The sequence below is a fragment of the Camelus dromedarius genome, chromosome 4 (genome assembly GCF_036321535.1).
Source record: "Camelus dromedarius isolate mCamDro1 chromosome 4, mCamDro1.pat, whole genome shotgun sequence".
In the NCBI taxonomy this organism is placed as follows: Eukaryota; Metazoa; Chordata; class Mammalia; order Artiodactyla; family Camelidae; genus Camelus; species Camelus dromedarius.
Genome location: NC_087439.1, coordinates 50,079,262 through 50,094,760, shown reverse-complemented (window position 1 = coordinate 50,094,760; position 15,499 = coordinate 50,079,262). Strand labels below are relative to the sequence as shown.

Genomic DNA, 15,499 nt, shown 5'->3' with positions numbered 1-15,499 from the left:
AAATAGCGTTGAAACAAACTTACATATTTCCTAACAAGAACTCCTGCCTCCACAGTTTTCCTTCATAGCTTCCTAGAGATATAGAGCCATCCACAGCATCCCTCTCGATGCAGCCCTTGTCTGCAGCTTAACTGGACTGCTTATCAAGAACTGATGAAAAATCTGAATGTAGTAAAAATTGAATCCAGACACAAAAGAGATTCCCTACAAATTCATCCCTGTCATCTTTCCCTGCCCTTCAGTTAAATAGGCTGTTTTCTTAAATGCATTACTTTTATTTCCCCAAATGAAATCTTTGAAATCAAATGAAGTATTTGAAAGGGAATAAAACATCATATATTATTACCATCATCTTGATCAGGTCTGCATATGATGTAACAAGCCAAACATCAGATTGGTTTTAGCTCCAATTCAAACGTTGAATCTCAAAATATAGGATGTTTCCTCCTTGTAAACCTCAGTTGCCACCACCAACCCTGCCACCTATCAGAAAGGCTTTGAAAAGCCAAGGTTACTAAATTCTGATTTTTTTTCACGTATTATAGTCCTGATTTTTAAAACAACTTCCCTGATGATGTCCTCAGAAATTCTTGAAATTCATATTGAGCTAAAATTTTTCTAAATATCATATAATTTTTTCACCCATTAATAGTAGCGCTAGCATCTTCTTCCTTAATGAATTCAGCACCTAAAACCACGGTAACCTGGAGATTTAGTACCCCTGCTTTTGTGTTTCCAAGCCATTGTTCTCTCACCACTTTTCATTTGAAGTACAACCACCTGGGCATCCTGTGCCACCATGTGCTTTCCCTGCATCGTATTAAGTGGGAAGGGGACAGAGATGGCTGATGGAGGAGGCAGTGGGGGGACCAGTGAAGAGCACATCTAGGCATTTGGGGCTGGCATGGTGGAACCGGCTGGCTCAGGAGGAGGGGCAGAGCAAATGAAAGGAAGCAGCAGGTCTGAGAAGAGCAAGAGTGGAGGGAAGACAGGTGGTTGCCTGTCAACACTGAGGGTTCACCTCTCCCCAGGGTTCAGGGTCTGTTCTCTCCTCTCTGCCAGCTGAGCCTCTGACTTTCCACTTTCGGTTCTTTTTCTTCCCCAAGTAATCCGTTCTCTGCCCCCCCACCTCCACCTCCCCAGTGCCCACCCCGACCCCACTCCTGCTGTGGCTGCACTAAGCCTCTCCTTCTCCCAGACTTTGCATCCATCTCTACCAGTGGTGCCTTTCTGTCCTTGCTGCTGGCTCCAGCGTCCCAGGCGTTTCTGTTGCCAAAAGCCACCGGCTCTGAGGGCTGTGCTTGGATTCCTGCTTTGTTCAGGAGGGAACCAGAGGTTTGTGTGTCTCTAGTGAGCTGGAGCATGAAACGTGAACTCCTGGACTGCCTTCTGGGTACTGCATTCACTACACATGCAAACGACGTGGTTAGTGCCCTGGGTCCCCTGGTTGCCCTTTCACTGAGAGTATAGGTGACAGAGGGCTGAACTTGTAATAGCCCTGAAAGGTTGATCTGGACACATGGTTTGGGGAGCAGATGGGAAGGAGTCGAAGGTGAGCCCTGATGAACAGCTGCCTTTTGTGGATTCTGTCCCTTGCACGCCCAGCCTCAGCTCCAAGCATGGGCCTTACTGCTCAATTAAAATTTACCGGACAGAGGAATGAATGAATGAATGAATGAATGAACAAATGCACCAGGGAATGAATGAGTGGATGAATGAGTAAAGGATTGAATAATGCTATCTGGAAACAAAGAAGGACTGGAATGCGGCGGTGAAGGAATCATAGAGGTGGGTGAAGGGCACTAGTTTCTGGGCTCCTGCGGCTGGTGGCCGGCGCTTAGGGAGGCCACACTGCCGGGGGCAGCTCTCTGGAACTAGGACCCGGCGCAGAAGGTATAGAAGCATAAAAATGGGCTGCACTGCCCCACAGCTTAAGATAAATATTCATACTTAATACTGGTTCTAGGGTATGAATTTTTAGGCCATAATTCTTTAAAATTTACTATAGTTTTAAACTTAATTGGGTGCAAATATTTATTTTTGGGGGAGGGGAGGCAATTACCCAATTATCAAAGCTAGAATGAATCCTAGGAGGGACACTAAAACTATCTTTAAGTACTGAGAGGATTTTATTACAGCAACTCTTAAAACAATAATGAATGTTGCACATTCCTCAGTCTTTTTTTTTTTTTTTTTTTTTTTGCAATAGAAGAGGAACACACAATTTTCAAACAGAAACAGATTTGCATTTGTGGAGAAGAAATAAGAAAGGGCTCCATGCCAACTAATTCTCCTCGCAAACCCCCACCACCTAAAATTGCTTTTTCTTTGAACATTAAGAAAAAGCCGGGGTAGTGGGGTGGGGAGGGAAACTCGAGTGAGGATACAGACAATGAAATGGAGATGTGGGAACTGGTATTAAAAATATCTTGGCATTTTCCCAAACAGGGAGTGCTGACAAGTATAATCCTATTACTAAAACCACATCAGCAATGAGATAAATGAAATAAAAACACCATCTCGTGCGACTAGAGGGGCTATTTGTCCACAAAATCTCATTGTGCTGTATCAATCTGCCCCTTCCAAAATGGTGCATAGTCAAAAAACAATGTTAAGGAGGCTTTTAAAACACATCATTGAGATTACAGCACCTTTTAAAATAAACAGCACTGAATACCAACACAGGTAAAATGTCATTGTGAGATGGGGATCCGATATTCAACGGCGTGCTTTATGGCTTTCCAGTGTGTGATAAAATCTGTTCACCAGATGTACTATTTGTCTCCTGTGTAGCATACTTGAGCATCCTGTAGGCCTGAGGCCCATTTGTTTCATGTAATTGCCTTTCCTGTGCACACCTTAGGGCACCCTAATTCTCCATTTTATTTCAGGCACTGTACAGGGTACCATCTGGTATTTTAAAACTCATCCCGTTTTATTGCACTACTGCAGTAGCTGTATTCAGCCATACTGCAGGTTTTTGGTGGGGAAAGACTTCTTACTACCAGCTATTTATTTTTGCCTGAAATAAAGTCGCCTTGAACTATCAACATGCTGGATTCATACGTTGATCATCACTGGTCCATACGAGCTTGACAGAGGTTCCCCGGCAACCTGCAGACTCAGAGCAGTTTCGAACTGCTTCACGCACAGCTGTTAACTTATGGAATTGGGATTCTAAATTCTTCGCCTACTTCTGCACGTAATGATATCGTTTTAGTATCTCATTTGTATTATTTCAGTTCAGATGAGCACAAAAATAAATGTATTCCATCACATCTGGAAAAGTACCGCAGAGAAATCACTTAATATACAAAGCTGCACACCTCATTACGAGGTTCGTCACTCATTTTGAACCCAACCTTACCTCTGTCCCTAATCACCGTGGCTTTTGTTTCACTGTTGTTTTCATTAAATTGTTCAATCATTTTTCAAGGGAATTTGCAAGATCTTGAAAAGGCAAGTTTGGAAATAATATACTTGGGAGAAGGAAAATAAATCTCAGAACCTCACAGCTTTTCTGCAGCAGGTCCCTAATGAGAGCGCCTGCCCCCAACTTGTGCACAAATTAGATAGGAAGTGACTCTGCTCTCCGGAGAATTCATCTCCCGCCCCAGATCAGCCCCCATGCAGATGCGCCCACACAGCTGGGCAAGCCACATTAACAAAGGGTCCTGGATATGCAGATAACACACACCCAGCTGCACGTTTCCAAATAAGTCTTTGTTCACCTGCTGGTTCCCGCTTCACCAAATCCCTCTTGCTGCCTGTGTTACACATCCCCTCCTTCTCCGCTCCCTTCCCTCCCAATCCAACAGCTAAGGTCTGTCAGCTTCTGGAATGGCAATGAAAAGACTGTAACCAGAGGGGGCCAGGAAGGGGTGGTGGGGCAAATAGAGTGATGAGTTGGCTTACCAGCCACTGCTGCCTCTTGACATGTGTTCTCTCGGCATTGCCTGGGGAGATTACCAGTCTTTGGCCAGAGACACAGAAAGACTTCCAGTGCACAATCTGTTACCTGGCACCAATGACCTGTGTAAATCAACAAACCAGTCAGGAGATGCTGCCATTACTACAGGCACCTCGGCCCTTCCTTCTGGTGTTGGGTGACAATGGCTCAACCGCTGTTGAGGATGGAAGAATATTTAAGGTGGAAAAAGGCTGGCTAGAGACCTGTTTGCAGCAGATTCTTTACATGTTTTGCATTCATGGCAATGACAAATGTAGCTAAATGCACCTGGTTGTAGCTGTCTGCTGTGATCTAAAGCCTGTTTGAGTGAAAAGAATAACTCCCTCTGTTATTTATTGTTGGAAGCATAGTTTACTTTGCTGCCTTTAACCTCAGCAGAAATCAGCAGTGCCAGTTTGAGAGCAAACTGATGAGTTCTAGGCAACAGAGCAAGGAGGCGTTGGTTGGAGTCTTGTAAATCAGTAGGAGACCAGTGACCAAATAGATTCATATTTTTTTTCTGGAGTTTACCCCTTATTTGACTCTCTGGCAGTCTCGTTCTATAAAAATGTTAATGCTGGTCTGAATATGAAGGGTAATTTTTTTCCCCCACAGCTCTGTCAAACATATCTTCCCAATAATTAAATGTGCATCCTTGGGCTCTAAGAGCAGTCTTGTTGAACAAAGCAACCGCAAATCCAACTAACCTTTGAAGAATGAGAGTGTCAAAGTATAAGCAGATGTTTTAATTTGCACAATGCTGGGATTTTTTGGATGCCAAATGTTCCTAAAATAGTTATTGTATCTAGACAGAAGAAGAAAGATACACTCAGAAATAGCCCACAAGCCTCTCAGTTACAGCGACATTTTCTCATCTAGCAGAAGTGACACTGGAAGTGTTCTTAGCTATGCGTTAATCACCATCTAATGAGAAACTATCATAATTCTGATTACAATATATAAGAAGAAGAAAACAAGAGAGCACAGCAAAATTTTAAACACGCACACAATCTCTATAAAGCCCATAGCTAAGTTAAATACAGGGTAGGAAAAAACCACTCATCCGTCGTGTATGCATTAAAGGTTTCTAAAATGATTTAGGGGATGTATGCTATTTTTTTAAAAAAAGGAGGATACATACTCTAGCTGTGAAATTATAGCATCATGTTGTCTAGCAAGTTGAGCTTGCATTGCTTTGGGGAAATGTTAGCACACGTTTTTCACAAGTGGGTGTATGCAAGAAAGATTTATAGAACACATAAGGAAAAATGTCCTGACTTTCAGAAGAGTTGTGAGAAGTCCAAATAGTTTACCCAAGAAGGCTGTGGAATTTACCTCCTGGAGATTTTTAGCAGCAGACAGGAGACCCATATGTTTGGGTTTATTTCAGAGTAGTTTGAAATGAACAGAATGGGCTCATCAAGAGTTTCTCAGTCTTTCTGCCACATGCCTGGGAGCAGGCTACAGTCCAGCTGCCATCCACCAAGCCAGGCCTCTACACAGCCTTACTCTGAATCCATCTTCTCTCAAGTCCTAGTCATAGCTTACTAGACTCTCCTGATTGAAAAGGTTAAGCTAAGAAACGCTCATGCATAGCTGGTGGGTTGGAGGAGAGGGGATTGTAAATTGGTGCAATCTCTATGGTGGTTAATTTTTCAAAATCTACTAAAATTAAAGTGTACATCCCTTTGTCCCTAAATTACATTTCCAGCATTTTATCTTATAGATCTAGGCACACGTTTCCAAAGGACCTATGAATTAGTGATTTATTGCAGCACTGTTTGTAATAGCAAATAATAGGGACCAACTTAAATGTCCATCAAAAGAAGACTGACTAAATAAGTTGACACACATATGCATTAAAAGAAAGAGATGGCTCTATATGGTCCTGTAAAAGGATCTTAGAGATACTAACAAATGAAAAAAATTAGGTGCAGAGTATCATGTAAAATATGCTATTGTTGGTTTTAAGAAATAGAAAAGAGACTTTCCACAGTATAAAAAATAATGTTTGAACTACTATACCTTTTGAATATGAATTGTATACCTATTAAAATTAAATAAACCAAAATAAAATAAATGACTAGGGAAATAAGGTAACTTTTTTTTTCCATACCAAAGCCCCCCAAATAAAGAAGGAGATTTATTCTGTCTCCTTTCTGGTTCTCCCTTCATCCTTGTCAGGAAGCCACTAGGATAAGGTGGCCATCCAGTGGGAACAGACCTGCTTTGACTCTGGTTTTCTCTTCCTTCTGGCAGCTGAACATTTCAGAAGAGAGAGGAGGAAGGAGGGATCAGAAGAGCCTGGTGAGAGGGCACTAGAGAACATGTCCTTGCTTCACAATTTGGTCACCATATAGACATGAATCGAGTAGAACTCCCTGAGTTTGGGAAAAGGTAAGAGGGGCCAATGGCCAAGAGATGACCAGTTCCATAGAGGAAACACAGGCTGCCTGCCGACAGGTCCTTACTGGGCACAAGGTGAGTGTTCAGCCCACCTATTGGGGTTCCCTTTAAGGTCTGTGTCGATAAGGCCTAGTAGAAATGTGACTCAGTAACATTAATTCAGAAAGTCTCAGCTAGAACTCTGAAAATTATTTGAAAACACAGTTGTGGAATCACTTGAAGGAAGAATCAAGCACCTGTATATATCACTATTGTTGGGTGCAGCAGTTGGACTCCATATGGGAGTTAACAGGTATGGGTCTACCTCCAAGAGATGAGAGACCTTGGAAAATGTTCAGCCTCTCTGGACTGTTTCATCATAGATATCTACCTCATTGAATTAATAAGAGGGTTCTTTGTTGTAATTCAATCAAGAGTCCATCACAGCACTGAGCACCGAGATGGGATCAAAAAACCATGGCCAGTAATTTCTCTGCAAAAACATTGGCCACTTCAGCCACTTGGACTCTTTTCCAGAAGGCTTCACCATGGACTAAAAAGAGACCCTCTGTTGGGGTCATGAGAGAGACCCTCATCCCATTGCTGATACTAGGCTGGTAAATTAGAGATAACTTCTCAACCTAATCTAAAAAGTCAAGACGTCAATCCACAAAAGGCCAGACTCACTGTGAAGGCAGCTGTTTAACACATTAGAGATGATATTCCTCCATCTAAAAATATCCTACTTAAAAGAAAGAGAGCTAAGTTCCAGGCTTCTACTCTTGAGATTTTTATTTAAAGAATACCCTATCTTTACTCGCAGCTGAGAGGCTGAAGATTAAAAATTAGCCACTGTATAGTAGCTGAGCAGTAACAATTTTTCATAAAGGTTTTTACTACACATTTGGGATTATAATTTCAATATTATGCAAATGCATTTTATGGATCTGTAATACAGAATGTGTACTGGCGTTAATGTGCATTAGCGGGCGAGCACAGAAAGGCTCCAAATGAGCCATTTTGGTGTCTGCTTTCAACGTGTATTATGAATAATAAGTAAAATGTTCTGGTTTAGAACAAATAATATAAAATCTGAATTCCTCTTGATGTTCATCAGTGATACAGCCCTATCCAACTCCCAAAGAATTCTTCCGCTAGAAACAAAAACTGGCTTTTAACCAATGTATTCCTGTTTATGGCTTCTCCTCTTGGATGGGATGTGAAAGTAAAATAGATATGTTTAATAGGGAAAGGGGTAGTTTCCCCCTGTTGATCAAAATCAGGTGTTAACCAGATGAGTGAGTTAGAAAGGGTGTGACCCCCTTACATGTCAAGACAGTGACTTGGTCTACTTCTGTTTTTAGAGGTTCTGAGTATTAAAAAGTGAAGAAACATGTAAACAGGGTTACAAAGCTTGTGGCGTCTTTTCAATTAATAAATTAAACAAATTTCAAGCCTTCAACACAAAATATTTCAGACAAGATAACCATGTTGTTCTAAAGACAATCAAATAACATGTAAGTAATACTTCTTAATAGTTCATTGCAAGCCTTCTGATCCAATATGGGGACCCAGGTTGAATTCTGTCTGATGTGTTTTTTCCTTAAACGCCATCAGTACATCTTCATGGTTACAGATTAGAAAAAAATGCTCAAAAACTAATTTGAGGCTCTTCCTGAATGCAGAGGCCTGAGCCAAACTGCTCTCCAGGCTTCTCTGAGATAAAGCCTACAAAATATTTCTTTCCTTTTTAATTTTTTAAATTATGTCCATATTCAAATTTTGCATGATGGCAAAGAAAGCAAGACTAAGCGACATCACACACACCGAAGGTAGTAGCTGGCTATAAGTAATGCAAAGTTTCTGTTTGCATTGATTTAGTTTGGACCTCAGGGGTCTATTGATCTTGTTTCTTGCATTTGTGTTTTAACACCTGCCTCGTTCTTTGGCAGTCTGGAGGAAGGCAAGACTGCACTGTCCAATAATTACAGGCTGGGCATTCAGTTGAGCAAGAATAATATAAAAATCTCTCTCAAACAGGCATCCTTGGTTTAGTGTATTTTAAAATGCCAGAGATTCCATCACTTGTCTTAAAAATGATAATAAAAATATTGACACACTTGAGTTCTTACTGTGTTAAGTGTTTCATATGCATTGTGTCCATTGAGTCACAGAGTGATCTCCCAAAATAGGTTTTACAATCCCTATGAAATGGCTGAAGAATCTGGAGCTTAAAAAGATCAAGTAATTTGTACAAAATCACACAGCTATGTAGGCCCGTTTAGTTTTGCAACCCAAATTCTTAACTGCTATATACTCCTAGGTCTGCTATTAATATGGTGGACAATAGTCTTGGCTTCATTTACCATGTCAGTTACAGCAATGGCGTTTGGTCCTTCTATTTGACATGGGTGGACAGTTAATATGGAAGTCTGATTCAATTTCAACCAGTCATTACATTGTTGTTGTCCACATTGCTGCAGTTGGTAACTGCTTTCCATTTTCCCTTGACATTTCTCCATTGTAGATAAAAGCCTGTGGAAGGACAGATGGATGCAGCAAGGAGGTCTGTCTAAGAACCCAGTAATTATGTGCTGAACAAAAATTCCAATATTTTAATTTCTTCAATCAAGTTCAACAAAAAGTCTTTGACTACCTGCAGAGTGTAAGCTATGATTTCTGTTCTTGAGTCCTTAAAATTTCACAAAGACCCAAATTAAAGCCTATTAGTTGCAAGGCAACCCTTCCAAGTATTAATTTATAATCAGTTTTGAAAGGAATTGAGTATATTGTGTCCTAATTTGAAAATGAGCTAAGGGCCTTATGCCAATATGCAGACAAGGCTCCTACCCCAGCAGGTGAAATGTTAGATGCTGAATAATAAAGCTGAAGCACAGAGGAGCAGACCCGAGGAAACAAGTAGCACATCCTGGTAAAATAATATTCCCAGCACTGTTTTCGGAGCCATTTCTATGTACTGGCCCTTTGCCCTATCTCACTTAATCTTTACAGCGCCCTGTAACATAAATATTATTATCTTCATTTTGCAAATGAGGAAACTGAGACTCAGGTAAACTGTCACATTGTTAATAAGTGGTTGAATGAGGATTTAATTCCCAGTCTGCTTGATTTCAGAGAACATGACAGAGAACCAAAGATAAGATAATGATTTTTAAAGAATGAATCCCAATTTTCTGAAACCCCATAGCAAGTCTTGCCTTTATTGTGGTTCTTATCAAATTCTGCTTTGTGATTTCTGGTCTTCTTATATTACCTCTACTTAATTGTAAGCTGTCCTATTTGGAAGAAGGGAGAATATGCAAAACCATTTTTCACACTCTTCACAGGGCCTTGTTCAGTGCCTGGGACAAAGTAGATATTCAATAGGTATTTTATTTATTTCTCATATATTTACTGGGTGTTTACTCTGTGGCCAAGTCCAGTAAAGAAGACAAGTCATAGAGGGTTAGGTATAGCTCAGTGGTAGCGCTCTACCACTAGCATGCTTATCGAGGTCTTGGGTTCAATCTCCAGTACCTCAACGAAAAAAGAAAAGAAAAGAAAAGAAAAAAAAGGAAAAGAAAAAAGAAACAGGTCATCCCCTCCAGGAGCTTCCAGCCGTTGGAGAAGGTGGTTAAAAAAGCAAGGCTCTCACCTGGGTGTGGCGGTGCTCTGATGGGGGAAGCAGGGGCAGCCAACCAGCTAAAGGGCTCAGCAAAATCTTCCCAGAGATGTCATCTGAACCATCTCCTGGAGCATCAGTAGGAGACAGGCTGAGAGAGTGGGGAGGACCTCAGAGGCAGAGGGAACAAACAGGGATGTGCAAAGGCTCCCCAGTCAGAGATAAGTACATGGCCTTTCCAAGGGTTCCAAGTTATCTGGAGCTTACTGTTCACATGGAGGGTGAGGGGGCTGCTGTGGGAGGGAGGCGGGGGCAGAGGGGGACCAGCAGGAGAGGTGGTGGAGAGGTAGCAGGCGTGAGGCTTACAAGTACCAAATGCACCACACTGAAGTATGCTTTCTGCTGACCATTCTGGGGACAGTTTTCAGCAGGGGAGAAACAAGACAAGCAGACAGTTTAGCAAGATAATCAGCTAGACTGTATGGAACAGAAAGGGAGTAAAACTAGGGGTGGGAAAGAAAACCAAAGAGCTGATCAGTAAAGCCAGTGAAAGGAGGGAGGATCTTGCCTTCTGGAGAAGAGAAGGCCATTTTGTATGTCATTTGGAAGGACACACAAATATTTTATTGCTATTCTTAGAGCACCCCCCACCCCACATCCATTTTTCCCTCTTCATTAATTTGTGCGAGCCACCTGGACTAAAATACTAAAGGAATTTTCACTTTGAATGTCCTTGTGTTTAGACACCTCAGTGTAGTTCTGAGAGATTTAATTAGAGCTGCATTGAGGCACTTTTTATCTTAACAATCTCTCTGTGGGCAGAGGTAACAGAATAACAGGAATCGATATATACAACCTAAGTGGAATACCTCCGAAAGAAAGAAAGAAATACTATTTTTGCTGATGCACATATTTTATTTTGAAAAATCATGAAGATCTCCATTAGGAAATCATTCTTCCTTGGCATTATGTTGCATGCTCAACAAATAGAAGGTGAATATGCTAAAGATTGGTGTCTTTCTCACGAAAACCACATAAGTATAAAGCTCTTTGTTTTCACCCGACTGCTGAAAACATTTGTGTAGGCAATTTCAGTAAACATTTGAAGAATTGGAAGTGCTCTCTCCTACACATATGGTTCTTTATGAAGAGGTAATTTTTATCTATGTTCTACTCAATTGAATATTTATAAGTCTGTTTGGCCTCAAAGTTACCTGATCTCCCCCAAAATACAATTGCCCTGTAAAGCTAAAGTGAGATTTATTCAGTTACCCTTTAAGAACTTTGTGAGTTATTTTCATTTTGTCCCTATGATTTTATTCCCAGTATAATCCTAAATTTGTCTAACTTGCTGTGTTATTGCAATTAGTCAATTCTCCCTTAGTTATACAAATAATAGCCTTATAAGTTTGAGGCTGTAAATCACTCATCCATTAAAAATGCCATTTCCTTGTACTGCAAATTCGATTCATTTAGAAGAGAAAAACCATGGCATGGAACAGAATTATGCAATGTCATGGACGCATTAACATTTGGATCAAAATTTTACATTGTGTCAGCCAGTAAACAGTATAAATGGTCCAGATTTGCAATAAATAATTGTCTATTAATACTCTGGCATGCTGTAGCAAATTACAGTCCCACTTCAGTAAGCACAGCTGTAGGTAGGCGCCGGGGCTGGGGGAAGCAAGCGCCGCAATCGGTTTGAGTGGGAAGAGTCCATCATGCAGGCAAGCATAGTAGCACTTCCCCAGCAGCGGTAAGCAGACCTGTAGAGTCAATGCCTGTGTTTGCAAACGCAGGAGGAAGACCCGCTGGGCCCTTGCTGTAGCTGGGACGTGGGACATCAGGACGCAGCCCTTGGCCATCAAACCTACAGGAAGCATAGATGCTGTACCCAACAAGGGCATCCTTCACGTTCGTTAAAGGTGAAAGGGATGGCGGCACGTGTTGTTAACCAGGAAAGTCCTCCTGGTGTACAGGACCAACCTGGAGGAAGAACTGACTACGGCTGGAGCTGCCCCCATTAGGTATTGATTATAGAGCCACTAAGGGACCCCCTTGAAAGCCAGGCTTTCCCCCAAGTCTGCCTTATGTGTGGTATGATTTAGGCACTCCTTCCATCTCTTCTTTCCATAATCTTCCCCACTAGCCAATTGAAGAAACTAAAATTAATGCCATATTCACTGTTTGGCTTAAGGCTTTTAAGCCCTGTTTAAATGCAAACAAGGTGTCAGGAATGGCTGATAAATAGATATATTCCTATTCATTAACACCTTGGCCTGCAACAGATTATCAAGTGGCCAAAATTAGTGCACTGAGTAGGATGAGCTGGAACTCAGGACACGAAAACTTTAATATGGATGAGGGCAGAAGGAAGTGTTGCCCAGAAAATATCATGAGGGCACTGGGCACTGCAGGGTGTGGGGGGGCACATGGACGAGATTAGGGAATGAATCACAAAGGGACTAACATTTGTACAGTTTATCTGTGAGAGCAAGTACAACCACTACTATTACCATCCCCATTTCCCAGATAGGAAAACAGAGGCCCAGAGATGTTAAGGAACCTGCTAATCAAGTTTACCCAGCCAGTGTGACAATTTACACTGAAGAATCAGGTATCTCCAAAAGCTCATTTATCTTAGTCCATGCTTTAGCCCAAGCCTTTCTAGGAATAATAGAGCTTACTTATCTTAAGGCCATGTGGTTCAATTAATTGGAATTGTGACCCTCAGCAAATACCAAAGTTTTATAGAATTCTCTATGATAAAGATTCTAGATTCTTAAATTAAAAACATGAAATTTATTCCTTTATTCCTATCACTGTCCTATTCGATATCACTCAGCTCATAAAAAGATTGATTCTCTATTTGCCTCTGAATTTAGCATCCGTTTACTTTACATCTATAGGTTTGAAATACATAGAAAAGTTAAAGCAGCCTGATAAATCATATTTTAACAAAAATACTGATATATTAAAAAGCTGGATATCTAGAGAAATACGATTTTTCTTGATTGAATTAGATAATATTTTCATCAAAATTGTAAGAACAATTTCTTGAGCATTTATTAAGTATAGGGCATTGCCCCCAGATTTTAGATGATTGCTTAATTTTGCTTTTCATGTCTACTGAAAGTTGAGCTTAATTTGGAGCTAATTCTCAAGAAGGGGTAGCAACTGTGACTGATTTATTTAAATACTTCAGAACATTTGAAAGTTGTTTTTCTAATTCACCAGAGAATTATTAAATCCTTTTGGTTGTATACTCTCTTAAGTAGTATTAGTTCCTCCATCATGTTTGGACAACAGCTGTGGTCTCATAACTGTGTTTTTGCCAACAATAGCTACTTTTCCTTGCACGCTACTAGACTAATCCTTGTAAAGCTCTGTTTTGTTTTGTTTTGTTTTTTTGTGACATCATTCTCCTAATCAAAACTTTCAGTGATTCTTCACTTTCTTCCAAACAAACTCTTAAGCTTGCATTCAAAGACTCCACCATTTGGGCACTGCCTACCATTCAGAACATACTTCCCATGGCTTCCTTTTGCAAACCCTCTGTGGCTGGCACACTCTCACCCCCAGGACGCCACACCCTCTCTCCTCCCCTCCCCCATCCCATCAGCCTCCGGTGTCTCTACCAGTCTCTTCAGGCCCCCTCCCACACACTCTCCACATCTTCTTTGAAATCTTTTTTTTTTTTTTTTTTAATTATCTAAGATCCTTTCCTCTCGAAAATCCACAATTTAACATTTACCACAGAATGATGAAACGTTTTAGAACTAACTGGCAGGGACATGAATGAGGCTGCTTGTTATTCTTTTTCACAGCTCCTCTCTATCTTGATTTAGTGGAATTGTTCTGGCTTAAGGATGAGAAGACCTGACTCTACCATTTTCTCCACAGGTGACCTTGGTTCAGCCACATGAGCAGTTTGAGACTCAGTTACCACATCTGTAAAATGGGGACACCTCACCCACCTGCTTCACAGGTTTGTTTTGAACATCAAATGTGATAGTGCATAACAAAGTGATTCATAAAGTCTAAGGCACTAAGTGCTGTTACTGTTTCTCCTATGTCCCCATACACACACAGCCCTCCTGTCTCCTCCACTCCTACATGCAGTGCTGAAGAACACAGCTGCAGAGTGAAGCCAATGAAGACTTAGCAAATACTCTAATAGAGATGGAGTATACTACAATTCAAGGGTACATCAATCTGTATTTAAGAGAATTGGACAGATTGTTCATTTTATTCACTTCAGATGGCTTTTTTAGGTTTTGGAAATTTCTGCCACCTCTTTCTGCCATATTGGAACTGGCAAGATTTCTGGCACATCAGGTTCTACCCAGTGCTTAAAGCATGACCTAAATCTTTAGCTGTCTTTCTCCCATAGAAAATGATAATTCTTTGTCGGCAAAATGAATGAATATCCATTTCTTATCTTTCAACAAGAATATGATAATTTTGGTTATTTGGTTATTTATATTTATACTTCCAAGCCCATTTGCTCATGTTATTTCAACCACACTCCTCAAATACAACTTTCTTTAGTGCTAAGTGCTCCAAACATCTAACTAGCTGCATAGGTACAGAAACCACTGACTGTTAATACTTTTCACATTTACTTGCTGAATATATGCTGTAGATAGACCTAAAAAGATGATCCATCTGAACAAGAATCCCTTTGGTCCTCAAAATGTTCTCATCTGTTAGTGTTAAAATAACATTAATGATTTGCTTCATTTGTGCACTACACACCAATGACATGAGCTAATTGCACATCTACTATGAAATAATGTCTGTTATTACATGGCTAACTACACATTAACTCCATTGGAAACACTGGTAATTACACAGTATGTTTCATTAATGCACCTGTGTTATCTTCTGACTGCCATATCATTAATTCCTGTGACCTCTATAAATCTGTTTCCCACCATCATTTCCTCATTCTGGGCCTCTTTACAGCACTTTATAGACTGTTAGGAAAACAATCAATTAAACTATGCAGTTAAAACTGTTTCTAAAAAGGAGGATCTGAAGTGTGATCTGTTGCATTTTTTTGTTTGTTTTTCATCATTCCTCCTTTGCTTGACATACATAAACAACTTTAGGTAGATCTATATTCCATTTCCTTATGTGTGAAATTAGAACTATTTTCACTTTGGAGAGAGTTGCAGCAAGTTTTTGATTAAAAAAATATTTAAAACCTTCCTGGTTCACAAACAGAATCACAGCCTACACAGGTATAAGTTCACCCTAAAAAATGTCAGTCAAGTATTCATACCAAGACGCTTAACAAAGGAAAGTTCATACTTGCTGCTAAAACCTGTGCTGACTCCCGGTCAATTCACATCTATCTGGTTACACCAAACCGGGATTTTCTATTGTCAATCTGGTCCAGACCATCCCATCTCCTTCCAGTCCCTCATTCCACTGCAAAGCAACTCCAGCCCAGGAGATGCAAACCCCATCAGCATTTTCATGGTTAACGACAGGGCTACAAAACAGAAAGTAACAGCAGGAATCTGAAGCCAGTG

General features: G+C 40.6%; 1 long non-coding RNA gene across 6 annotated transcripts in view; it reads left to right on the top strand.

Annotated features, from left to right (window-relative positions):
* The window catches only part of LOC116153047 (uncharacterized), a 402,633-nt gene that overhangs the window by 348,338 nt on the left and 38,796 nt on the right, over positions 1 to 15,499 (top strand). For all 6 annotated transcript variants that reach the window (XR_010380623.1, XR_004136734.2, XR_010380626.1 and 3 more), the window contains exons 4-7: positions 6,209 to 6,346; positions 8,862 to 8,999; positions 11,759 to 11,986; positions 13,863 to 13,947. This is a non-coding gene — a long non-coding RNA (uncharacterized LOC116153047). The remainder of the gene's footprint in view (positions 1 to 6,208; positions 6,347 to 8,861; positions 9,000 to 11,758; positions 11,987 to 13,862; positions 13,948 to 15,499) is intronic.